A 25,835-nucleotide genomic window follows, 5' to 3' on the forward strand; every position below is an offset into this window, starting at 1 on the left:
TTGTAAAGGCAACATTAACGTTCAAAGTATCTTAAACATTATCTAGTCCAATACCTTCCTTTAGAAATAGGGATTCTGAAGCACGAATCTAAGTGACTTACTCAAAATGGATATTTAACAAACACTTGTAGGATGACAGGAAAACAGAAAGCAAAAACAGAATTTACTTTATCTGCACTGAGACCAGAATTCATGAAACATCACAGCTTAGGTGTAAGCCTGTTGGGGGCAACTTAGATGAAAAAAAATCCTTGCAAGTTACTGAATACAAGGATCATTTCATTTCAAGCTGTGAAATAAATGCATTTTTAAGTTTTATTCCCATTCACTTTAACCACAGGTCAGACAGCCTTCATTAAAGCAGAAATGTTACACAAATGAAATCAAATATAAGTGAAAATTTTCTGTCTACTGCTAGAGAGCAAGGACAATATTAAACACAGCAGTTTACAGGGCATTTTCGGAAATCTCTGAGGCATAAAACAAAATAAGTAATAACAGTAAATAGTAATAATAAAAAATAATAGACCTTGTAGACCTCATTTAATATTTCTCTCTCATCCAAAAAACAGATAAATAAAATACCATATTATCAGTCTTTGCTTCACACTCTATGCTAAAGAAGACATATCTTCCAGGTGAGGCTGGTTTGTTTGTGTGCTTGTTTTTTGTTTTTGTTTTTAAGTTGCAGACACTGGAAATTTCATAGTTCAACTATAATTTTCAATCCAGCTGTTTCCACGAGTGGACAACACAGGATAAAGCCAAGCAGTTAAGATTGCTGCCAGCGTCCGTGTGCTGTCTTCCAGAGTGGCTATTCATTACCAAACCTCAAAGCTAGACCAGGAAGGAGTGAAGTCTGAGGTCTTGAAATTTCATTTTTCTCATTAAGGAAACAAAAAAAAGTCCGTACTTTTTATTGGAAGGCACTTAAAGCACACTGGCACAAGTTTGTGTGAAATTTTCTCTTATTAAAATTCATAGGCAGAACTGTACCTAGTTTGTGTAAAATATTAGTTGAGAAAAGGTACATGTAAACAGACACCTAGGCACAGATCTATGGATTGCACAGATCTGGGAATGCTTGTGTTTTTCTACTTGAAGTAAAATGCCTCTCCTATTATTACTATTGTGAGAAGAATGCACTAAGGATGTCCCTGAATTAGCAAGAGGGCGTGAATGGAACCACAGGACTCTAGTGTAACGGACCTGCTTTGCCTCGGAGTTTTTAGCCTTCTTTTTTGGAAGTGTGCTAATAAAATAAAAACATCCTGCACTGAATCTAAAATAAATAAAGACGTATTTAGAATGGAACAGTCTTCCTGACTTCCTTTCCAACTTTCCTGTCTGTCTAAAAGAGAAATATTTTTCTTTGTTGGTGGCATACAACCATGATTAACTGCTCCTAACCAAGAAAATGGAACAGCAACTCTATGGCTCTCAGACTTTGCAAAACTGGTCTTGTCCAAAAAGTCAGAGGAAGCTCAGAAAATGTCTCAGTATAATCCATGGTCCTGGCAGCAACAGTTTTCCATCATAAATCTCAGTAGGAAATACGGCTTTCTGTCCTGTTTCTTTTACTACTCATGTAGCTTGTTGCCAGGACTAGCCGAATTCTCCTGTGCAGTCACCCCAGCATGGCCATGAAAATAGTGTTTCTACTTCCCAATATTGTATGTATGAGGATGTAAAACAAGGTAACTGATGCTACCAATTCCCACCTTGACTCATATCCCACCTGTTTTTATTCCCTGTTTCCTTGACCGGAGCAAGGATGGTGGACAAAAACTGGGAACATGATGTATGTCCAGCATGAGGAATTAGATTGCCTCAACTAAATTATCACGTGATAGAAGCACAGGGCAGCTTGGGGCCCAGCTTAGATAAATGAGTGAGTCTTTTCCATCTATAGTTGGTCTGTCAATATGAATTTTTAGCAGTAAGGAACCTCAGTCTTGGGACAGATGTAATTCACAGATTCCACTTGCAATGCAGCGTGTGTCATGGGGTTCAGAAGCCAAATTCTCCTGTCGAATTCTCTCAGCTGCCAGTACAGGCGCTGTTTACCCCAAATCCATTTCCCCCCAGGATCCCCATAATTAATACTTAGAAGGAAACCTTGCTACTTGGCTCAGATTAACACTTCCAACTTAGAGGTCTGTTTTGTGCAGGATTTATATTTCTTCCTAGTATATTCCTGGCATTTTGGATGAAGTAAAGAGTTCCCCCATGAAGAGCAAGACTTTCTCTCTAATGCCAGCTCTGAGCCAGTTTTAACCTCTAATTCAGTCCACTGAGACCCCGGTCTGACTTGAGAATTTGCATGTGTGCCTCTTCTGTGAGCCCAACAGCTTCTCATTGCTGACTTCTTTGCCCTCCTGTACTTGGTGCTGCTTCCTTTATCAATTCATGGAGTTTCTCATTCAATCATTACATACCCATATTATAGGCAGGGAAATTGTTTTAACTTATTTGTTAGTGAAAATGACATAATTAGGACTTGTCTAGTGCTCTATTTTTATTGAAAGGGACTGAGCTGCTAAAATAAAGTTGTTTAAAATCTGTCTTTTTAAAAGTAAGTGAAAAGCTTTCTTAAAATGTTTTGCTTTACTGTAAGAACGTCAACCCTCCAATGATTTGTTCAGATTAAGTTAACTCTTCTTTTGTGTCTGAGTCGTCCAAGTGGGGCTTTCAAGTGTTTTCATTGTGCAAACCCTCGTAATGATATTTCACAATAAGTGGTTGTGTCTGCTGGAGTTAGGAGTGAAGAATAGGTCAGTAGGATATCTTGAGAAAGTTACGGAGAGTAAAGAATTTTCTGATTTGTCTGGCTGGGGATGGAGGTTATATTAATTTAAGGAGCAGAGCCTCTGCTCTGTATTTTCATCTTCCCAGGTTTTAAAGTAGGCTGGACTCCCCAAAGAGAACCATGAGTTCTAATACATACAGACTTTCAAACGTTTTTCTCCTTTTGGAAGCTGGAGCTGAGTCTCTGGCTTCAGATGGCCTGGTGTGAATCCTAGTTTTGCCTTTTCCTAGCTATATGCCCATGGTCAAGTTACTTAACCTCTCTTAGCCTCAGTCGCCCCATTCCTGAAACTGGGATGATTATAGTCTCTAACTCATAGGGTTGTACTGAGAATTAATGAGAAATGAGATGAGATCATCTTCATCACTGCACCATAAGCAAGTTCTCAATAAACATTTCTTGACATAGGAGGTTGTGAATTTCCCAACTAGGGTCACAGAATAAGTTTGAGAAGCACTATCTTGGAGCCATCAATATCTAAAGAGAAACAAATGACCCATGAATTATAAGAAACAAGATTTTAGAGCAATCTAATAAAAGGGAATTTTATAAGCTTTTCTGTGGCCTACCAGAGTGAATGTAAGTTAAAATTTCCCTCATAATCAGCAATGAACAATATATTCATAAGCTCTGACTTATCTTACATGGCTTCTCCATTTAAATTTGACCTGGTAGATCAACATTAATTATTTTAAGAAATAAAATAAGCTAATCAAATTTAATTTTTTTTCTTAATACCCTTATGGGGGAAATTAATCAAAGGTCCAGAGTTCAAATCTGCTTGCTAGGATCTGGCTAACTAGAGCAGGAAAATGCCTTAGGCTCTTTCTTTACTAGCGGCAGACTTGCTGCTAAGTCCCCTCAATATACATACATACATAATAGTATACATATATACGTATATATGTATATGATGTGAATTTATGATGTGAAAATTAATCCCAGAGTTAATCCTGGGGTAGAGATAGTTTTTCCAGTAAGATGTGAATTAGAAGCATTCTTCAAGCAAGTGAAGTTGTCTGCAATGAAAAGGGAGAAAAATCAAAATAAAACAGTAAGAATAGGTGGCTTTGCCCCCGTTTCTCAAGCTTCAGCTAGGCGCGCGCTGCGTGTCGCCTCAGGGAGCGCTCACCTAGTGAAGAAGCTCAGGGTAAAGGCACGGCCGCCAAAGCAGGAGTGAGAACGACTTGATGCCGGGAGGGAGATCCCAAAGAGGCCGCAGCCGCAGGAGGCCGGAGTCCTGGCCGCTGTCGGCCTTCCCCAAGGGCTTCGACCGGGCCCCTCAGGCTGTGCACCAGCTGAGCACTGCACGCCTCATGCCCGTCCTGCCTCGCCGACCCAGTCGCCCTCTTGCCAGAATGAGCTGAAGTCTGAAAATTACTCAGCAGGACAAGGCATAGCACAGGCCTCTTCTCTTGTGGTTTCACTTGCCAATGACCACTATCTTGATAATTCTGAGCTCTTCTCACAAGTGTCCATCCAGTGGCATCTACCCTAGAAGGGGAAACTGAGGCTGAGACTGGTAAAGTAATTTGATGAAGAACTGGTACTTACATTGTGTCTTCCTGAGCTTATTAAAATGTGGATTATTATTGTACCCTACTGTAGTCTGAGTCTGGTCATGTAAGCAATCCCAAGACATGGGCACCATCATTACTGTTTTATAGATGGGAGAATGGGAGCTCAGAGAATCAAAGCTTGTACCCAGGTCTGCCTGATGACTTCCTGTGCTCTGAATTCCCTCACGTGGCTGCCTCTTGAAAGAGCCGTGTGGCTGACAGGGTCTTGGTGTTCTGGCCGAGTGTCAGGCCTGTGCCTCTGAGGTGGGAGAGCCGAGTTCAGGACATTGGTCCACCAGAGACCTCCCAGCTCCAGGTAATATCAAATGACAAAAGCTCTCCCAGAGATCTCCATCGCAATACTAAGACCCAGCTCCACTCAAAGACAAGCAAGCTACAGTGCTGGACACCCTATGCCAAACAACTAGCAAGACACAAATACAACCCCATCCGTTAGCAGAGAGGCTGCCTAAAATCATAATAAGGCCACAGACACCCCAAAACACACCACCAGATGTGGTCCTGCCCACCAGAAAGACAAGATCCAGCCTCAGCCACCAGAACACAGGCACCAGTCCCCTCCACCAGGAAGCCTACACAGCCCACTGAACTAACCTTAGCCACTGGGGCAGACACCAAAAATAACGGGAACTACAAACCTGCAGCCTGCGAAAAGGAAACCCCAAACACAGTAAGTTAAGTAAAATGGGAAGACAGAGAAACACACAGTAGATGAAGGAGCAAGGTAAAAACCCACCAGACCAAACAAATGAAGAGGAAATAGGCAGTCTACCTGAAAAAGAATTCAGAGTACTGATAGTAAAGATGATCCAAAACCTTGGAAATAGAATGGAGAAAATACAAGAAATGTTTAACAAGGACCTAGAAGAACTAAAGAGCAAACAAACAATGATAAACAACACAATAAATGAAATATAAAAATTCTCTAGAAGGAATCAATAGCAGAATAACTGAGGCAGAACGGATAAGTGACCTGGAAGATAAAATAGTGGAAATAACTACCTCAGAACAGAATAAAGAAAAAAGAATGAAAAGAATTGAGGACAGTCTCAGAGACCTCTGGGACAACATTAAACGCACCAACATTCAAATTATAGGGGTCCCAGAAAAAGAAGAGAAAAAGAAAGGGACTGAGAAAATATCTGAAGAGATTATAGTTGAAAACTTCCCTAATATGGGAAAGGAAATACTCAATCAAGTCCAGGAAGCACAGAGGTCCCATACAGGATAAATCCAAGGAGAAACACGCCAAGACACATATTAATCAAACTATCAAAATTTAAATATAAAGAAAACATATTAAAAGCAGCAAGGGGAAAACAACAAATAACATACAAGGGAATCCCCATAAGGTTAGCAGCTGATCTTTCAGCAGAAACTCTGCAAGCCATAAGGGAGTGGCAGGACATATTTAAAGTGATGAAAGGGAAAAACCCTACAACCAAGATTACTCTACCCAGCAAGCATCTCATTCAGATTCGATGGAGAAATTAAAACTTTTACAGACAAGCAAAAGCTAAGAGAATTCAGCACCACTAAACCAGCTCTACAACAAATGCTAAAGGAACTTCTCTAGGCAGGAAACACAAGAGAAGGAAAAGACATACAATAACAAACCCAAAACAATTAAGAAAATGGTAATAAGAACACACATATCGATAACTACCTTAAATGTAAATGGATTAAAGGCTCCAACCAAAAGACACAGACTGGCTGAATGGATACAAAAACAAGACCCATATGTATGCTGTCTACAAGAGACCCACTTCAGACCTAGGGACACATACAGACTGAAAGTGAGGGGATGGAAAAAGATATTCCATGCAAATGGAAATCAAAAGAAAGCTGGAGTAGCAATTCTCATATCAGACAAAATAGACTTTAAAATAAAGACTATTACAAGAGACAAAGAAGGACACTACATAATGATCAAGGGATCCATCCAAGAGGAAGATATAACAACTGTAAATATTTATGCACCCAACATAGGAGCACCTCAATACATAAGGCATATGCTAACAGCCATAACAGGGGAAATCGACAGTAACACAATCATAGTAGGGGACTTTAACACCCCACTTTCACCAATGGACAGATCATCCAAAATGAAAATAAATAAGGAAACACAAGCTTTAAATGATACATTAAACAAGATAGACATCATTGATATTTATAGGACATGCCATCCAAAAACTACAGAATACACTTTCTTCTCAAGTGCTCATGGAACATTCTCCAGGATAGATCATATCTTGGGCCACAAATCAAGCCTTGGTAAATTTAAGAAAATTGAAATCGTATCAAGTATCTTTTCCGACCACAACGTTATGAGACTAGATATCAATTATGGGAAAAAGTTTGTAAAAAATACAAACACATGGAGGCTAAACAATACACTACTAAATAACCAAGAGATTACTGAAGAAATCAAAGAGGAAATCAAAAAATACCTAGAAACAAATGACAATGAAAACACGATGACCCAAAACCTATGGGATGCAGCAAAAGCAGTTTTAAGAGGGAAGTTTATAGCAATACAAGCCTACCTCAAGAAACAGGAAACATCTCAAATAAACAATCTAACCTTGCACCTAAAGCAATTAGAGAAAGAAGAACAAAAAAACCCCAAAGTTAGCAGAAGGAAAGAAATCATAAAGATCAGATCAGAAATAAATGAGAAAGAAATGAAGGAAACAATAGCAAAGAACAATAAAACTAAAAGCTGGTTCTTTGAGAAGATAAACAAAATTGATAAACCATTAGCCAGACTCATCAGGAAAAAAAGGGAGAAGACTCAAATCAACAGAATTAGAAATGAAAAAGGAGAAGTAACAACTGACACTGCAGAAATACAAAGGATCATGAGAGATTACTACAATCAACTATATGCCAATAAGATGGACAACTTGGAAGAAATGGACAAATTAGTAGAAAAGCACAACCTTCTGAGACGGAACCAGGAAGAAATAGAATATATAAACAGACCAATCACAAGCACTGAAATTGAGACTGTGATTAAAAATCTTCCAACAAACAAAAGCCCAGGACCAGATGGCTTCACAGGCGAATTCTATCAAACATTTAGAGAAGAGCTAACACCTATCCTTCTCAACCTCATCCAAAATATTGCAGAGGGAGGAACACTCCCCAACTCATTCTACGAGGCCACCATCACCCTGATACCAAAACCAGACAAAGATGTCACAAAGAAAGAAAACTAAAGGCCAATATCACTGATGAACACAGATGCAAAAATCCTCAACAAAATACTAGCAAACAGAATCCAACAGCACATTAAAAGGATCATACACCATGATCATGTGGGGTTTATCCCAGGAATGCAAGGATTCTTCAATATATGCAAATCAATCAATGTAATAAACCATATTAACAAACTGAAGGAGAAAAACCATATGATCATGTCAATAGATGTAGCAAAAGCTTTTGACAAAATTCAACACCCATTTATGATAAAAACCCTCCAGAAAGTAGGCAAAGAGGGAACTTACCTCAACATAATAAAGGCCATATATGACAAACCCAGAGCCAACATCGTTCTCAATGGTTAAAAACTGAAACCATTTCCATTAAGATCAGGAACAAGACAAGGTTGTCCACTCTCACCACTATTATTCAACATAGTGTTGGAACTTTTAGCCACAGCAATCAGAGAAGAAAAAGATATAAAAGGAATCCAAATCAGAAAAGAAGTAAAGCTGTCACCATTTGCAGATGTCATGATACTATACATAGAGAATCCTAAAGATGCTACCAGAAAACTACTAGAGCTAATCAATGAATTTGGTAAAGTAGCAGGATACAAAATTAATGCACAGAAATCTCTTGCCTTCCTATACACTAATGATGAAAAATCTGAAAGAGCTATTAAGGAAACACTCCCATTTACCACTGCAACAAAAAGAATAAAATACCTACGAATAAACCTACCTAAGGAGACAAAAGACCTTTATGCAGAAAACTATAAGACACTGATGAAAGAAATTAAAGATGATAAAAACAGATGGAGAGATATACCATGTTCTTGGATTGGAAGAATCAATATTGTGAAATTGAGTATACTATCCAAAGCAATCTACAGATTCAATACAATCCCTATCAAACTACCAATGGCATTTTTCACAGAACAAGAACAAAAAATTTCATAATTTGTATGGAAACACAAAAGACCCCAAATAGCCAAAGCAATCTTGAGAAAGAAAAATGGAGCTGGAGGAATCAGGCTCACTGGCTTCAGACTATACTACAAAGTTACAGTAATGAAGACAGTATGGTACTGGCACAAAAACAGAAATATAGATCAATGGAACAGGATAGAAAGCCCAGAGATAAACCCACACACATATGGTCACCTTATTTTTGATAAAGGAGGCAAGAATATACAATGGAGAAAAGACAGCCTCTTCAATAAGTGGTGCTGGGAAAACTGGACAGCTACATGTAAAAAAATGAAATTAGAACACTTCCAAACACCATACACAAAAATAGACTCGAAATGGATTAAAGACCTAAATGTAAGGCCAGACACTTTAAAACTCTTAGAGGAAAACATAGGCAGAACACTCTATGATATAAATCACAGCAAGATCCTTTTTGACCCACCTCCTAGAGTGATGCAAATAAAAACAAAAATAAACAACTGTGACCTAATGAAACTTAAAAGCTTTTGCACAGCAAAGGAAACCATAAACAAGACGAAAAGACAACCCTCAGAATGGGAGAATATATTTGCAAATGAAGCAACTGACAAAGGATTAATCTCCAAAATTTACAAGCAGCTCATGCAGCTCAATATCAAAAAAACAAACAACCCAATCCAAAAATGGGCAGAAGACCTAAATAGACATTTCTCCAAAGAAGATATATACAGATTGCCAACAAACACATGAAAGGATGCTCAACATCATTATTCATTAGAGAAATGCAAATCAAAACTACAATGAGGTATCACCTCACACCAGTCAGAATGGCCATCATCAAAAAATCTACAAAGAATAAATGCTAGAGAGGGTGTGGAGAAAAGGGTACCCTCTTGCACTGTTGATGGGAATGTAAATTGATACAGCCACTATGTAGAACAGTATGGAGGTTCCTTAAAAAGCTAAAAATAGAACTACCATACAACCCAGCAATCCCACTTCTGGGCATATACCCTGAGAAAACCATAATTCAAAAACAGTCATGTACCACAGTGTTCATTGCAGCTCTGTTTACAATAGCCAGGACATGGAAACAACCTAAGTGTCCATTGACAGATGAATGGATAAAGAAGGTGTGGCACATATATACAATGGAATATTACTCAGCCATAAAAAGGAAAGAAATTGGGTCATTTGTAGAGACATGGATGGACCTAGAGACTGTCATACAGAGTGAAGTAAGTCAGAAAGAGAAAAACAAATATCGTATGCTAACATATATATATGGAATCCTAAAAAAAAAAAAATTGTTCTGATGAACCTAGGGGCAGGACAGGAATAAAGACACAGTGGTAGAGAATGGACTTGAGGATATGGGGAGGGGGAGGGGTGAGATGTGACAAAGTGAGAGAGTGTCATGGACATATATACACTACCAAATGTAAAATAGATAGCTAGTGCGAAGCAGCCGCATAGCACAGGGAGATCAGCTCAGTGCTTTGTGACCGCCTGAGTGGGTGGGATGCGGAGGGTGGGAGGGAGGGAGATGCAGGAGGGAGGAGATATGGGAACGTGTGTATATGTGTAGCCGATTCACTTTGTTATAAAGCAGAAACTAACACACCATTGTGAAGCAATTATACTTCAATAAAGATGTTTTAAAAAAAAAAAAAAGAGGAAAACGGGAAAACACAATATATATTGCTCCCAAAGTCCACCTCCTCAATTTGGGATGATTCGTTGTCTATTCATGTATTCCACAGATGCAGGTACATCAAGTTTTTTGTGGAGCTTTAATCCACTGCTTCTGAGGCTGCTGGGAGAAATTTCCCTTTCTCTTCTTTCTTCGCACAGCTCCTGGGGTTCAGCTTTGGATTTGGACCCGCCTCTGCGTGTAGGTCGCCTGAGGGCGTCTGTTCTTCGCTCAGATAGGACGGGGTTTAAGGAGCAGCTGTTTCGGGGGCTCTGGCTCACTCAGGCCGGGGGGAGGGAGGGGTACGGAGGCGGGGCGAGCCTGCGGCGGCTGAGGCCGGCATGACGTTGCACCAGCCTGAAGCGCTCCGCGCATTCTCCTGGGGAAGTTGTCCCTGGATCACGGGACCCTGGCAGTGGCGGGCTGCACAGGCTCCCGGGAGGGGCGGTGTGGAGAGTGAGCTGTGCTTGCACACAGGCTTCTTGGTGGCGGCAGCAGCAGCCTTAGCGTCTCATGCCCGTCTCTGGGGTCCGTGCTGATGGCTGCGGCTCGCGCCGGTCTCTGGAGCTCCTTTAAGCAGCGCTCTTAATCCCCTCTCCTCGCGCACCAGGAAACAAAGAGGCAAGAAAAAGTCTCTTGCCTGTTCGGCAGCTCCAGACCTTTTCCCGGACTCCCTCCCTGCTAGCTGTGGTGCACTAACCCCTTCAGGCTGTGTTCACGCAGCCAACCCCAGTCCTCTCCCTGCAATCCGACCGAAGCCCGAGCCTCAGCTCCCAGCCTCCGCCCGCCCCGGCGGGTGAGCAGACAAGCCTCTCGGGCTGGTGAGTGCTGGTTGGCACCGATCCTCTGTGCGGGAATCTCTCCCCTTTGCCCTCCGCACCCCTGTGGCTGCGCTCTCCTCTATGGCTCCGAAGCTTCCCCCCTCCGCCACCCGCAGTCTCGGCCCGCGATGGGGCTTCCTAGTGTGTGGAAACCTTTCCTCCTTCACAACTCCCTCCCAGAGGTGCAGGTCCCGTCCCTATTCTTTTGTCTCTGTTATTTCTTTTTTCTTTTGCCCTACCCAGGTACGTGGGGGAGTTTCTTGCCTTTTGGGAGGTCTGACGTCTTCTGCCAGCATTCAGTGGGTGTTCTATAGGAGCAGTTCAACGTGTAGATATGTATTTCTGATGTATTTGTGGGGAGGAAGGTGATCTCCGCGTCTTACTGTTCCGCCATCTTCTCCTCTCCTCTTTTACTTTTTAAATAAAAGAAAAATGGCAAATCTATATGTAATCCAGTTATACAGTCTAGAAATATAGACACTGTAGGGCTTCCCTGGTGGCTCAGTGGTTGAGAGTCTGCCTGCCAATGCAGGGGACACGGATTCAGGGCCTGGTCTGGGAGGATCCCACATGCTGCGGAGCAACTAGGCCCGTGAGCCACAATTACTGAGCCTGCGCATCTGGAGCTTGTGCTCCGCAACAAGAGAGGCCGCGATAGTGAGAGGCCTGCGCATCGCGATGAAGAATGGCCCCCCCTTGCTGCAACTGGAGAAAGCCCTCGGACAGAAATGAAGACCCAACACAGCCAAAAATAAATAAAATAAATAAATAAAAATTAAAAAAAAAGAAATATAGACACTAGAATGCTATCAAGGACATCTTCAATTTGCAAATAACAATAAAATAATATCTGTTTTTCAAAATTTAGGGACACTGAAGATTGATATGCAGCACTCTTCAGTACGGATTATTAATTAGAGGAAAAAGCAAATAGCAAAACAATATGTACTTTATTATCACATTTATGTTATTTACCTAAATTTCGTTTATGTAAAGCAAATGCACAATTATATCCATACAAAATTAATTCATAATAAGGTTATATGGTGGTGCAGGTAACAGTGAGGATTGAAAAGGCAAGACAGAATTTTGTTTTGAGTGTACTGTTTGAAATGTGTGCAGTGAGAACAGTCATAGAGCACCACTTTAGTACTTTAAATCTCATCAGTAGCAAATCACTTGCAAAACATTTCAGCACCTCCCTATGCTCCAGGCTCCTCATCCATAAAATGACAATTTCTAAGGTTCTTTCCTGCTTATTTTAATTATTTATCCAGTGATCAGATGTCAGGCGGCAACTGGGTCTGGCCCACATTAACCTAGTGGGCCCATGCTGTTTCTTAGCACTCCTCCACTACATGATTATATGAAGTGATACAGTGTTTCCAATGGGAGTGGCAAGACCACTTAGCAATGTGTCTATACAAGGCTCTTTCCTATAGAAAGTTAAGTCTTTTAGAAAAGGTTTCCAACTGGCTGGAGAAGGGACCCAATGGGAAGGTGACTTTTGTTTTGTTTTGTTTATGTTTCTGTTTTTTAAATTCACGGTGCTTCATCTTCACCACCCAGCATCCAGCCTGAACTTGGACTCCGTCTGTATGAGAGTCACACAGGGGGGGCAAATGCATAGAGATTGGCAAGGAGGTGGCATCGTCTAGGAAGTAATTAATCAAAAAGACTGGAGCCAAGATATGGACCCTAAGTGAGAACTGTGGGAACCACTTACCCCAGAAGAGAGGGACCCCACAGAGCCTGCTCCTGTTGTCAAGCTTGGAAGATTCCCAGCAGAGGTGGCTAGAAATGGCCTCAGGAATCTAAAGGTAGTGATGGAGGGCCTTGAGTTGAGGAGGTGCAGCCTCAGGTTAACAGAGGGAGGAGCCTCAGGCCATGTAAGCCCCGGGTAAGACACTGAGTCAGAACTGAGGAATGGAGGGCACTCTAAGAGTTCCGCCACCACGTTGGCGATGGGGAGCTCCGGGATGACTATTAGACAGAGGCTCCCTCTGACTTCGTCCTCTCGCGAGTCTGACCCGGGTGAGGGTCTTGGTGTATGGGGTACAACCTCAGCTCCGCGGAGGGAGGAATCCTTGATCCTGCAGTGATTCTGGGTGAAGACACCGAGTGCGTTAAGTACCCCAGAATATAAGGAGCCCCACAGAACCTCACGCCTGCTGTCGGCCTCGCGAGAGCCAGGCACCACTTGGCGTGGGGGGAGGAGGCGAGGGGGAGCAGAGCGGAAGGAACACCCCCTGACTTCCGGGAGGACGGTTGGCGAAGGCAGATATCGAAAGCTGAGGGCTCTCTTCGCGGAAGGAGGCGCCCTGGGAGTGGTCGAGTGTTAAGGTGAAGACATTGAACGAGGGAACTAACCACCCCAGAAGAGAGGGGCGGCCCGCTGAGTAAAGCCCCGTCCCTTTTGTAATCCCGGGGAGCCCCCCGAGTAACTAACTAGGGCCTCAGGAATCTGAGGGCAGCGCGGGCCGCTCGGGGCGTGGCCACGAGTCAGCAGAGGGAGGAGGCCCTGGCACGGGGGAGTTTCAAGGGAAGGTGGGGAAGGGGAATGAGGTGACCAGCTCCTCAGAATAGAGGGGACGCTGCAGGTAAAAGTGCGGCACCCCGGCTCCAGCCCTCGGCGCCGCGAGAATAACTGTCAGACTGAGTTGCTCCTTGACTTCCACCTTGGGTTTGCAGGAAAGTGAGGCCTGTTCTGGGGACTGCTGCCTCGGGTGAGCGGAGGGAGGAGTCTCAGACCCTGCCGGGAGTCAAGGTAAGATGTTGAGTGGGACTGAGGAGATTTCTTCCCCAGGATGGAGAAGGGTCCTCAGAATTCTTTTGTGAGTCCCAGGAGGAGGAGGAGCTGGCCAGGAGTGACTTCCTCTGACTTTTGGGGTATGAGGATGATGACGATATTGTTATGAGAGGTGTGGCCCCAAGTAATCAGGCCCTGCCAGGAATCAAGTTAAGATGCTGAGCAGGGACTGGGGGAATCACACCCTGGAGAACAGTGGGGGCCCCATAGAACCCTGTCCCTGTTGTCAGACTGGGTAGGCCCTGGAATAGTTTTCAGACTTCCGTGCTTTCTAATTTTGGTTTTGGGAATCCGAGGGCTGTTGTCTCAAGTTAACAGAGAGAGGTGTCTCAGTCTCTGTCAAGGTCAAAAGTCATGACCTTTAGTGAGGATTGTGGGGACCACACACATCAGAACAACAGAGCCCCAACAGACAGCTGTGCTCCTTTGCCACTTCTGGGAGGCCCAGGCAGGTATGGCCCAATGAGCGGCCCCTCACTTCTCTCCCCTGTCTGTCTCCTCTGTGACTTCCTGGCTGAGAGGCTCTGAAAAAAGCTGTCAGTGTGAGGCACCTCCTTTCTTCGTTGTAAGTCAAGTGTCTCAAGAAGATTTAAGCCTCTTTTTGAGGTGACAATCCTTGGGTCAGTAGAGGAAGGAGTCCCAGATACTCCCTGGGATCACAGTGAGGACTCTGAACAAAGACGGAGGGGACCACCCACCGCAGAACAGAAGGGATCCCACAGAGCTTGACCCCACCTGCCCTGTTATCAGCTTTAGGAAGCCTTGGGCTAGGTTGGCTGGCTGCACCCTGAAGAGCCTTCTCGCTTTCTCCTTTGCTTCCTACAGTTCAGGACAGGAGACCTGTGAGGCTCGAGTACTGCCCTCAGGAAAAGATGGATGGAAGGCGCTCTTTTCGGAGCTGCCACAGTTGAGTTAACAGATGAGGCCACTCACATCCTCCCTTTCTCCCTAGGTTGTGGTCCTCTTGTACCCACTCTCCTGCCCACATTCCTGCCTGCTGCCACCGACCAGAGTGAACATGTCTCAGGGTCAAGAGATTCCACACTGCATGCAGGAACAACACCATGCCCTCAGTGAACCCCAGGGCCTGGAGGCTGCACAGGTCTCCGAGGCTCTGGAGGAGACCCCTCCCTCCTCCTCCCATCCTCTAATGCCTGGCGATTTGAAGGAGGCTCTGGCTGCTGGGGCACCCAGCACTCCCCACAGTCCTCAGAGTACCTACTTATCTTACATTGTCATTGCAACCATCTCATCAAGCAAATCACAGGAGTGCTCCAGCAGCCAGGAAAAGGAGGCTGGGTCAGCTTCTTCAAATCCCCTGTCAGAAACTGAGGACTTGCCCACAGACCCTCTAGATGAGAAGGTGACTTTGTTGGTGCAGTTCCTGCTGAGAAAGTATCAAATGAGAGAGCTGATCACAAAGGCAGACATGATTGATGAGGTTATCAAAGAGTACAAGGATGACTTCCTTGAGATCCTCAGGAGAGCCTCTGAGTGCATAGGGCTGGTCCTTGGTATTGATGTGAAGGAAGTGGATCCCAGCAACCACAGCTATGCCCTCGTCAACAAACTAGGCCTCACCTATGATGTGAGGCTCAGTGGTGACGAGGGCGTGCCCAAGACTGGCCTCCTGATAGTTATCCTGGGTGTGATTTTCATGAAGGGCAATCATGCCACTGAGGAGGAGATCTGGAAAGTGTTGAATATGATGGACTTATATTCTGGGAGGAGGCATTTTATCTTTGGGGAGCCCAGGAAGTTTATCACCCAAGATTTAGTGAGAGAAAAGTACCTGGAGTACCGCCAGGTACCCAGTAGCAATCCTCCACGCTATGAATTCCTGTGGGGTCCAAGAGCCCATGCTGAAGCCAGCAAAATGAAATTGCTAGAGTTTTTGACCAAGATCCATGGATCTGACCCTACTTGCTTCCCATCCCAGTATGAGGAGGCTTTGAGAGATGAAGCAGAGAGAGCCTCAGCTAGAGTTGCAACCAGGGCTGGCAGTGCTGCCATGGCCAGGAAACGTTCCAGTGCCATATCCAGTAGCTCCTCCCACCCCTAGTGAGGTCTGAGGCCAATTCTTCACTTTGTCATTGAAGAGAGCAGTCAACTTCCTAAGTAGTTGAGAGCTGGAGTGTGGCTGTTGGGAAACTGTATACTTTCTGTCCCTCTTCTATATAGTTAACATGGAGGTTTATTTTCTTTTTGGAGTGAGTTAGTTTTCATATGTTCCTTTTAATATAACATTTCATTAGCTTCAGAATCTAAGTTTATGAATGACATTGGTCATACATTTATTGCTATTTATGGAATTTAAGAATACAAGTTTGTTTGTAAAACAAATTGTAAAACTGACCATCTTCTTTTGTGATCTGGAAAAGATAACATGACATTAGAATAGGCATTTCCTTGGCACTGTCAAAGAACTCAGCAGTAAAATAGTTGGGATCAAGAAAAAACTAAAAGATGGTCAATTCTTGGTTTCCCTTATCCTGTTTAATCTGCTGTTCTGTAAAATTAGATGACATATATATGCCTTTGCTTATCTTGTTTAAGAATGTAAGAGAAATAAATCTTAATAAATTAGACCTCGTGTACAATGGCTCATTTATTCCCCAAACATTAAACCAGCATGTGCTCTTTGGAAAGCACTGTGTTAGTACTGAGCATGCCCAGATAAACAAGACTTACTACCCACCCATAGAATTTTAGAGTCTAGGAGCAGGAATCATGTAAAGACAATGGTGGATATCCTTTAATACCAAAAGAAAAATTAAAAAGGAATCAGGAGCTGGGGAGTCCATATGAGGGCTGTCAAATATAAATGTCCTGAGACAAGACAGGCTGAGGCCTTGGGAAACTGCAAGTCCTGCATTGGGAGTTCATTTAATTTAATTTTTTATTTTTATTGGAGTATAGTTGATTTGCAATGTTGTGTTAGTTTCAGATGTGCAGCAAAGTGAATCAGTTTTATATATATATATCTCCATTCTTTTTCAGATTCTTTTCCCATATGGGTCATTACAGAATATTGAGTAGAGTTCCCTGTGCTATACAGTAGGTCCTTGTTAGTTATCTATTTTATATATAGTAGTGTGTATATGTTAATTGAGCTCTATGATACACTAGATGAGGCTGGGGAAGTGGTGAGCCAGGGGTGTGTCTCAGAGTTGAGAGACTTGGAATGGAATGGAAAACTGTTCTTACCAGTTACTTTGGGATCATGGGTAAACCAGATCCCTCCTGGGATAAGAATGGAAGAAGATACCTTGCATTATTGTCCAAATGCAGTTGAACATAGTACACAAATTAGGCATTTTATGATTATCATGAACAAGGAGTTTGTGAGAAATAAAGGTGATACTTTCTTGAGCTGAGATACCTAGAAGCCACTGGGCTGGCACTCTTTGCCTTGGGCTGGGAGGTCCAGTGTCCGCACCATTCAAGGGACATTTTAAATAGGTTATGTTCAGTAAAATTTGGCAAAATCTAAGCAAGGCCTGTATTTTTGGAGGAGGCAAGTGAATGAAAATAGGGATGGACTGTTGGAAGGGCAACTGGGAGGGAGGGAAGGAGTTGGTCCTTGACACAAGTTCTAGGATCCAGTTGGGAAATACTCCCCCAAACCCAAATTAAATAATGCATCCCTTAATAAAGAAGATTTAGTAAGGCTTTCTTGGTAAGCAGCAATTTTGGCTGATTTGGTGTGCCATGTCCCAGAGCAGGGCATATTCTCTGACATCTGCTGGATAAATAAATCCCAGAGGGGAAAGTGCTAGTTTCTGGGGTTAAAATAATCATAATAATAACTGCCATCATTAAAAACCCATTGCATACCATGCCCTGTACCAGGGGCTTTACATACAATACATACATTCTAACAGTCCTACATACAAAACCCTTTCACAGATGAAGAACATGAGGCTTAGAGAGCTTGGGAATGTACCCAAGTTCACAGGCCTAATATGTGACAGAGTTGGAACTAGACCTCTGGTTTGAATTCTTCTAGAGCCCATGCTATTCCACTCCTCTTAGCCTGAGGTCACCATTCTGTCTGTTAACTCATTTCTTACTACTCCATAATGCCTCTCAGGGGAGAAAAAGTACCTTGTAGCCAAAGTACTAAAAGTGGGTATAAAGAAAGGATGTGAAAATGAGAATCAAACACAATTTGGAGATTGTTTGTTGGATTCATTTGCCCAGGGTGCTGTTACCTCAACACCAAGGTTCCTTGAGAGCTGCCTCTGATCAGTAGCTGGCACGTGTGTTCAGTCCCAACACTTTCCCACATTACAGCTCCCTTCCCCTGGGTCTTCCCCAGTGTGCCTTCCTGGCTAACTCTGTAACCTGATCTGCTGACCAGCTCTTCACTGCATCCTCCTCTGAACATTGCATCCTGATCCCAGTAGAACAGACAGCCCAGAACCACCTTCCTTCTCCCTGACAGAGTATTCCAACTTCCTGCAAGCATTCTTGGCTGACATTTACTATGGGATCCCTCTGATAGCAACAGCCCCTTCTATGTAAAGTTCTCTTTGAACAGTGAAGTTTAGGTACATGGTCGATCTCCTTTGGGCTTCTTGGCACAGAACATACTAGTTCCTGGGATGTAAACCTGAAGTAAGAGAAGTTTTTGAAACCATGTAACCATTTTGACGTTTGCAGTAGGATTTTAATGGGGTGCCATATTTGAGACTAGCCACTGAAAAGAGACAGCAATGAGTGAGCATACGTTGGTGGTCAAAAACCAAGGCCTCCCCCTTAAGAGGCAAATGGGGCAAGGTCATGGAGATCACTGTGTAAGCAAACAACCAACGTAACTGGGCTGGGAACTATCTTTATGTCTCCTGGAGACAGCTATTTCTTACCTTGTATGCAGTGTACCTCCTCTACTGAGGATGGGGCTTTGTAAATGGATGGGGTTAGTGAATGACGGCAGACAGTTGAAACAGACCATGAGTACCATGCGTAGTAGAAACGGATATACAATTTCAAGGAGGGGGAAATTGGAGGGGGGATGCCTTAGTGGCTAGTTAGCTCAGTGACTGTAAGAGGCTAGGTATGGACATGTCTTAAAAAACAATCAGGGGGTATCCTTAAACCCAGACTGCCTTCTATGCTTCCTGAATTTTTGGCATACCAGAGGTAAGTGTCCTGGGGCTGTGTTTGCTGGCCTGTGTTGCGACTAGATACTGCCTTGGATAGGGGATTGGGAAAGGGTCAGACGTTTGCAGAGTGTGTGGTGCACTTGTAGAGATGGCACACTTCCTTATTAAACTGACAGGAGATTATGGAGATATGTGAGGTCCAAAGAGGGAAGCATTATGTACCATCCTGTTGGCAGCATCACCACCTCCAAGATGAGGGTGTTAGGGCTTGGAAAGGAGACACCCATGGGAATTCTCAAGTTAGGTAAGGAGTTGTAACACTTTGGGTTTCCTCTGTGGAGGCAGAGACCCTACCAGGATTATTTTGAATCAGTGAATGTTACCTCTGGTACTCTGAGTCATTCATTCACCTGGAAAGCACTTATTGAACTTATGCTGAAGGCAAACACTAAGTAAACAAAACAAAAGGAGATGGCAAGGCACTTGATTCAGGCTGTAGATGTGAGGATGGTGAGGAGGAGACAGATTTGAGTTTTAGGAGTTGGGGACTATGTGAAAGGGTGGGAGAGAGTCTGTAATGACCCTGAGTTCTGAAGGTTAGCTGACTAGGTAGAAGCTCTTCCTCTTAGCTGAGACTGAGGATAAAGGAGGAGGAAGAGTTGGTGGCAATGTGAGTTGGAGGTAGAGACGAAGGAGGGTGTGGTGGATGAGGTCAGTGTGGGCCACATATGGTGAGGTTCTGCAGGCTGTCCAGGTGGAGACGTCCAGTGGGCAGTAGAAAACATAGTCCTGGCTATCGGGAGAGGGTCCCTGGCTGCATCTGGAGAGGTCATGTGAGGCCATGGGTGGAGGTAAAATCAAGTATTGTGCATATAGTGGCCTATATTCTGTCTCCTCCCCTGCAAACACTGTTGGAAACCAAAATTACACAAAACTTAGTAAGTCCAGGGAAGAGTTTAAAGGGAGAAAGTACTCACCCAGAAAACCATCAGTAAGAGAAAGTTTTCCTGTGTTTCCTATAGCTCTCTGTTTTAAGCATGTACTTGTGCCTTTGCCTATAAATTGCCCATGCCTGTGTATTTGTGGCTTATAGTATATAAAAAGTTATATAGCATGAATTTTCAATCTCAGATCCGCCCTCTCAGGTGTCTTCTACTCTTGATAGCCTTTGTTCAAGGCTAAGCTTACACCCACAATACACAGACAGTTATCTGCTCTAACTAATGTGTCTGTTCTAGGCAGCTGGCAACTCTGCAGTAGCTCAAGTTTCTCATGACATAGAGAGCAAAGGACTGGAGGCAGTCTTGGGCCCATGTCCCTGGAAGTTGGAATTTCATGACATATCTTTTATCTAACCGGGAGACTGTGATTGTCAAAATTTTATATATGAGCCCACTCATTCCAGCTGAAGCTTTCCCCAGAAATCCGATCCATGAACATAAGGAAGGCCGAGCAGTCTGGGTAAAGTGGGGACTGCAAGCCCACAGCCCTTTCTTCCCCCTGAGGACAGTGGGCCCTGACACCCACAGAGCTCTTGGCTGCTGCCTGAACACTGCTGGGAAAGCTTGGTGCTAGAAGACCCTGCCTCAGGCATGGACTTCATCTAGGGTTGCCAGCCGTCCTGAACACACAGGACACATCCTCGATGTGACTTTGTCCTGCATTCTATATTGGCTTTGTCAGGACACCCTAAATGTCCTGTATTCAGCTTTTTTCAATAAGTTACAACAATTCAGCAGTTAGAGCTGTTTTTCAACCACAGTAATTGGCGATTAAATCACTTAAGGCGACACTAGCTGAAAATCATACCTCCACAAATAAAGATCTGGTCTCTCCTGCAGGTTTGGCTGAGGGAAGAGCCAAAGGGGTGCCAGGGGCGGGGGCGGGGAGCAGTATTTAGAATTAAAGGAAATTTTCACGAAAGAAAAAGCTTTTTTTGGCCATAGTCCCAAGTTGTGAACAGGTAAACACCATTAATTAGATGTAGGATCAGTAGAATCAGCTGTCAGTGACTGCCTCTCTTGCAGTACCTAAGCTTCTGAAAGCAAATCAACGACAGCACCAGGCTTCTGAAAATCAGCCGGTCAGTGATATCCCCAGGAACCCCATCCTGGGTGTCAGCCAATCAGTGATACCCCCACCCACACAGTCCTGAACATCAGCCAATCAGCAACAGCCTCACATTTCCAGACAGCGTCCAATCAGCAAGTTCCTCTGTCAGGTAAGCCGCGCTTCTGGAAGCCGGCGGGCCCATAGCAGCCGTACTCTAGTGCCGCCACTGAAAGTCTGTCAGTCCCTAAACACTCCCGCTTCTAAGTGCTCGGCAAGGCTTGAATCCCCAAGCTAACCAAAACCTTGTATAGGATAGGCTCTGGCTTTGTTCTGGAAGACTGCGCCTGGTAAGTACTGCTCCCCCTATAAGGAAACGGGAGGGGTATTTTTGCATCAAATATCAAGTTCAGTTTATTCATAGTTCCTGAGTTCACAGCCCTTTCAACCATTCAGCTCCTGTTACTAACTTGTTCGGACTTGTGGGTGACGAACACACTGACTGTGGCCCTGAGATTTTCAAATTCAGTCTTTTTTCATGTATTTTCTTTTGTGTACATTTGAACCTCGAAATGCCCAAACACAAGTGTAAATGTCGTGACGAATTTTATGAACAGTGCAACTTTATTAAATGAGAAACAAGTCCTTTCAAAGATTTTTGTGCAGTATGCAGCTGTTCATTCAATATAGAAAATTGTGGAAAATCAGTTATAAACCAGTAAATATACTACAGCTGAGCATGCTAGCTGTTTGATTCCCTCTACTAGTAACAGTGACATTAAAAAAAGATAATGTACTCTTTTTGTTTAAGAGACATTCAGATTACGAAGATAAAATCACAGCAGAAATTAAAATGACCTTCTACACTGTATATCATCATCAATCTTTCACTTAAAGTTGGAAGCAAATTTTCAAGTGCCACGATTAGATCTACTACAATAATGAAAATAGCTTAATTTACATTACAGAGATTATCAAAGATCTAAATTCCTCACCTTTTTACGTCATGGCCACAGATGCATGTAATAACAATACCTTTTCCCTTCGCTTGTGAAATAGTTTTCTATTGTGAAAAAAGCCTTTCTATTGTGAAAAAAGGCTTTCTTATAAAGTTATTGTGAGTAAAGTCCTTTGCAAGTGTGACTTCAGAAACGGTAGCAAATTTTTGCAGAGTTCTTTTTTTTTTTTTTTTTTTTTTTAGTTAGGAGTTACTGAATTAAAGGGGCTAAAGTTGACATAAAGCATGCATGAGTCTATGTTGGCTGTATTGCCCATATTCTACATAATGCAATTCAAACAGCACCTGATGTTCTTTTTGTTGAAATTGAAGTAATAATCATAAAATGATTCTTACTTCAGCATTTATATTCTTTGAATTGAATTACTAAAGGATTTTGGTGATTTTGTTAGCATTCAGAATTCTTCAGTTTGCATTCAAATATCCACTGACTCTCTTAAACAAATGCAGGTGAAAGAATCTTCAGTTTATTTGAAGCAGTGATACTTTAATTCTGAAGAAAGGGCGCCCCCCCCATTCTTGTTGACTTCTTAAATAAGCCACAGAGCAAAGTCTACTTATTTCTTGTTCATAGTTATCAATATTTATCTAGCATTAGGATTATGTGCATTGAAAGAAGATCAAGCAGTTATTAAAGTACTCCATTGATTAAAGGAACTTGTTGAATGTGTTAGAGAAAGAATTGATGAAAAATGTTTCCCTTTGTGTGACAAGGCTGTTCTTAAGATTAACACCATTACTTATGAACATGAAAAGAAATTCTGATTTGAAATGGGTAATTATTATGGAATTTGTCAAGACTATCATTTGGAATGGATCTCATCACTTGAAGAATTTGATTTAGTACCATGGATGTTACTGAATAGTCTTCCAGCACAGGAACAAGAAGAGGATAACGATTGATGATTATGATCTTTTTTATCAATGGATGACATTAAAAAAAGAAAAAAAGTTGAGATGCAACACAATCCTGAACAATGGAAAAGTGAGCTACGCTGTAAAGATGGTATTACGTGATTCGACAAAGCAAATTTGAAGAGCAGTTCTCAGAATTGTTAACTACGCCAGTACCTGTTTAGTATACCAGCTCATAATGCTAATGTTGAGCATATGTTCTCATTAATTAATTTTCAATGGACAAAATAATGAAGTAAGTTGAGAGTGACCACTGTAAAAGCTATGAAAGCTATGCTACAATGTAAATGGAAGACAGACTGAAACTGCAAGGAATTTTATAAGCAAATTTTGTGAAACAAGGAGCTCTTAAAGAGAGGTAAATCATCAGATCAGGGGAATATAACTAAAGAAAGAGGCATATAACTTAGGTGTTTGTAATTTAATTCCAATAAACAATAAATAATGTTTTAGTATAAGTATATCCTATGAAATGTTTTTTTTCTTTTCATTTCAATGTGTATATGCTTAGAAAATGTTACAGGTGGAATTGTGTTTTCTCAAAATTCGTATGTTGAAGTCCTAACCCCCAGTACCTCAGAATGTGATTGTATTTGGTGATAGTTTTTAAAAAGAGGTGATTAAGTTAAAATAAGGTCATTAGAGTGGGCCCTAATTCAATATAACTGGTATTCTTGTAAGAAGAAGAAATTAGGACACCTATACTCAGAGGGAAGACAATTTGAAGACACAGGGAGAAGATGGCCATCTACAAGCCAAAGAGAAAGGCCTAACAAGAAACCAGCCCTTGCCACCACCTTGATCTTGGACTTCTAGGCTCTGACATTATAAGAAAATAAATTTATGTTGTTTAAGACACCCAGTCTGTGGTATTTTGTTATGGTAGCCCTAGCAAATTACTACAGACAATTAAAATAATTCAAATTTAACTAAGTGCTCTGAGTTTTAATTTGCTAAATCTGGCAGCCCTAGGTAAGGGAGAACAAGAGGTAAAGCTGCCTCAACACTCACCCACCCTCAGGAACTGCAAGGAACACTGCCTGGATGATGAGCAAAAGATGGCTTGTAGTGCTCTCAAATGGTGAAAAACAAATGACTCTAATCTCAAGGCACTTTGCCCAACTCAGTTTCATGCTACCAGACTTCTGATGCAGAAACCTAAGGAGAAAAGTGCAAGAAGGCCAACATATAGATTGATCTCATTTGTGAACATAGATGCAAAACTCCTAGATGTAATAATAGTTTGTTTCACCTGCAACATATAGAAAGAATAAAACACTTGAAGCAAGCTAATTTATCATTAGAAAGTCAGGTGATGTAAATTATTGCTTTATTGTAAGAAGATTCATATAATCATTTTAATGAAAAAGCATTTGATCAATTTGAACATATATTCAAGATAAAAAAAAAAGGAAAAATCCTTTTAGCAGCCTAGTAATAGAAGGAAGTTCTTTAGCCTGCTAAAGATGATCAGTCATTGGTGAAATTTTGAGAGATTTTCATTTGAGATAATGATGTTCTATGCGGCTATTCAACATAGTATGGCAGATCCTCACCTCCATAATAAAGCTAAGAGACTATAAACAAAATATATTGAAATTGTACAGGATGAAACAAAATTGTCATTATTCACAAATGAAATGATTTTGTATGTGAATAATCCAAACTTAATCTAAGGAAAAATGTATCAGAAATAAGGAAAAATGTATGAGAAATAATAAGAGTTTTCTGGATATTAATTCCTTATAACAAAATCAACTGTATTTCTACATATCAGGGAAAAAGCTGAAATATAAAATTAGAAACACCATCTGCAACGGGACTAAAACTTCCAAGTACCTTGGAATATATCCAAGACAATGTGTATATGATTTTTTTTAAACATCTTTTTTGGAGTATAATTGCTTTACAATGGTGTGTTAGTTTCTGCTTTATAACAAACTGAATCAGTTACCATATACATATGTTCCCATATCTCTTCCCTCTTGCATCTCCCTCCCTCCCACCCTCCCTATCCGACCCCTCTAGGTGGTCACAAAGCACAGAGCTGATCTCCCTATGCTATGCGTTTGCTTCCCACTGGCTATCTGTTTTACATTTGGTAGTGTATATATGTCCATGCCAATCTCTCACTTTGTCACATCTTACCCTTCCCCCTCCCCATATCCTCAAGTCCATTCTCTAGTAGGTCTGTGTCTTTATTCCCGTCTTGCCACTAGGTTCTTCATGACCTTTTTTTTTTTCCTTAGATTCCATGTATATGTGTTAGCATACTGTATTTGTTTTTCTCTTTCTGACTTACTTCACTCTGTATGACAGACTCTAACTCCATCTACCTCATTACAAATACCTCCATTTCATTTCTTTTTATGGCTGAGTAATATTCCATTGTATATATGTGCCACATCTTCTTTATCCATTCATCCGATGATGGACACTTAGGTTGCTTCCATGTCCTGGCTATTGTAAATAGAGCTACAATGAACATTTTGGTACATGACTGTTTTTGAATTATGGTTTTCTCAGGGTATATGCCCAGTAGTGGGATTGCTGGGTCATATGGTAGTTCTATTTTTAGTTTTTTAAGGAACCTCCATACTGTTCTCCATAGTGGCTGTATCAATTTACATTCCCACCAACAGTGCAAGAGGGTTGCCTCTTCTCCACACCCTCTCCAGCATTTACTGTTTGTGGATTTTTTGATGATGACCATTCTGACCAGTGTGAGATGATATCTCATTGTAGTTTTGATTTGCATTTCTCTAATGATTAATGATGTTGAGCATTCTTTCATGTGTCTGTTGGCAATCTGTATATCTTCTTTGGAGAAATGTCTATTTAGGTCTTCTGCCCATTTTTGTATTGGGTTGTTTGGT

The 25,835-nt window shown here is 42.1% G+C and overlaps 1 long non-coding RNA gene and 1 pseudogene across 4 annotated transcripts in view; both read left to right on the forward strand.

Moving 5' to 3' along the window:
- Window positions 1-25,835, forward strand: part of LOC309652666 — an 857,026-nt gene that overhangs the window by 203,650 nt on the left and 627,541 nt on the right. The gene's annotated exons all lie outside the window — the stretch shown is intronic.
- The window catches only part of LOC309652561 (melanoma-associated antigen B16 pseudogene), a 392,313-nt pseudogene continuing 376,390 nt past the window's right edge, over window positions 9,913-25,835 (forward strand). For 2 of the 3 annotated variants that reach the window (XR_014268752.1, XR_014268753.1), the window contains exon 1: window positions 9,913-21,198. The product of XR_014268752.1 is annotated as a melanoma-associated antigen B16 pseudogene (transcript). The other variant, XR_014268754.1, reaches the window with a different exon arrangement.

This window comes from Balaenoptera physalus (assembly GCF_965194825.1).
Source record: "Balaenoptera physalus genome assembly, chromosome: X".
In the NCBI taxonomy this organism is placed as follows: Eukaryota; Metazoa; Chordata; class Mammalia; order Artiodactyla; family Balaenopteridae; genus Balaenoptera; species Balaenoptera physalus.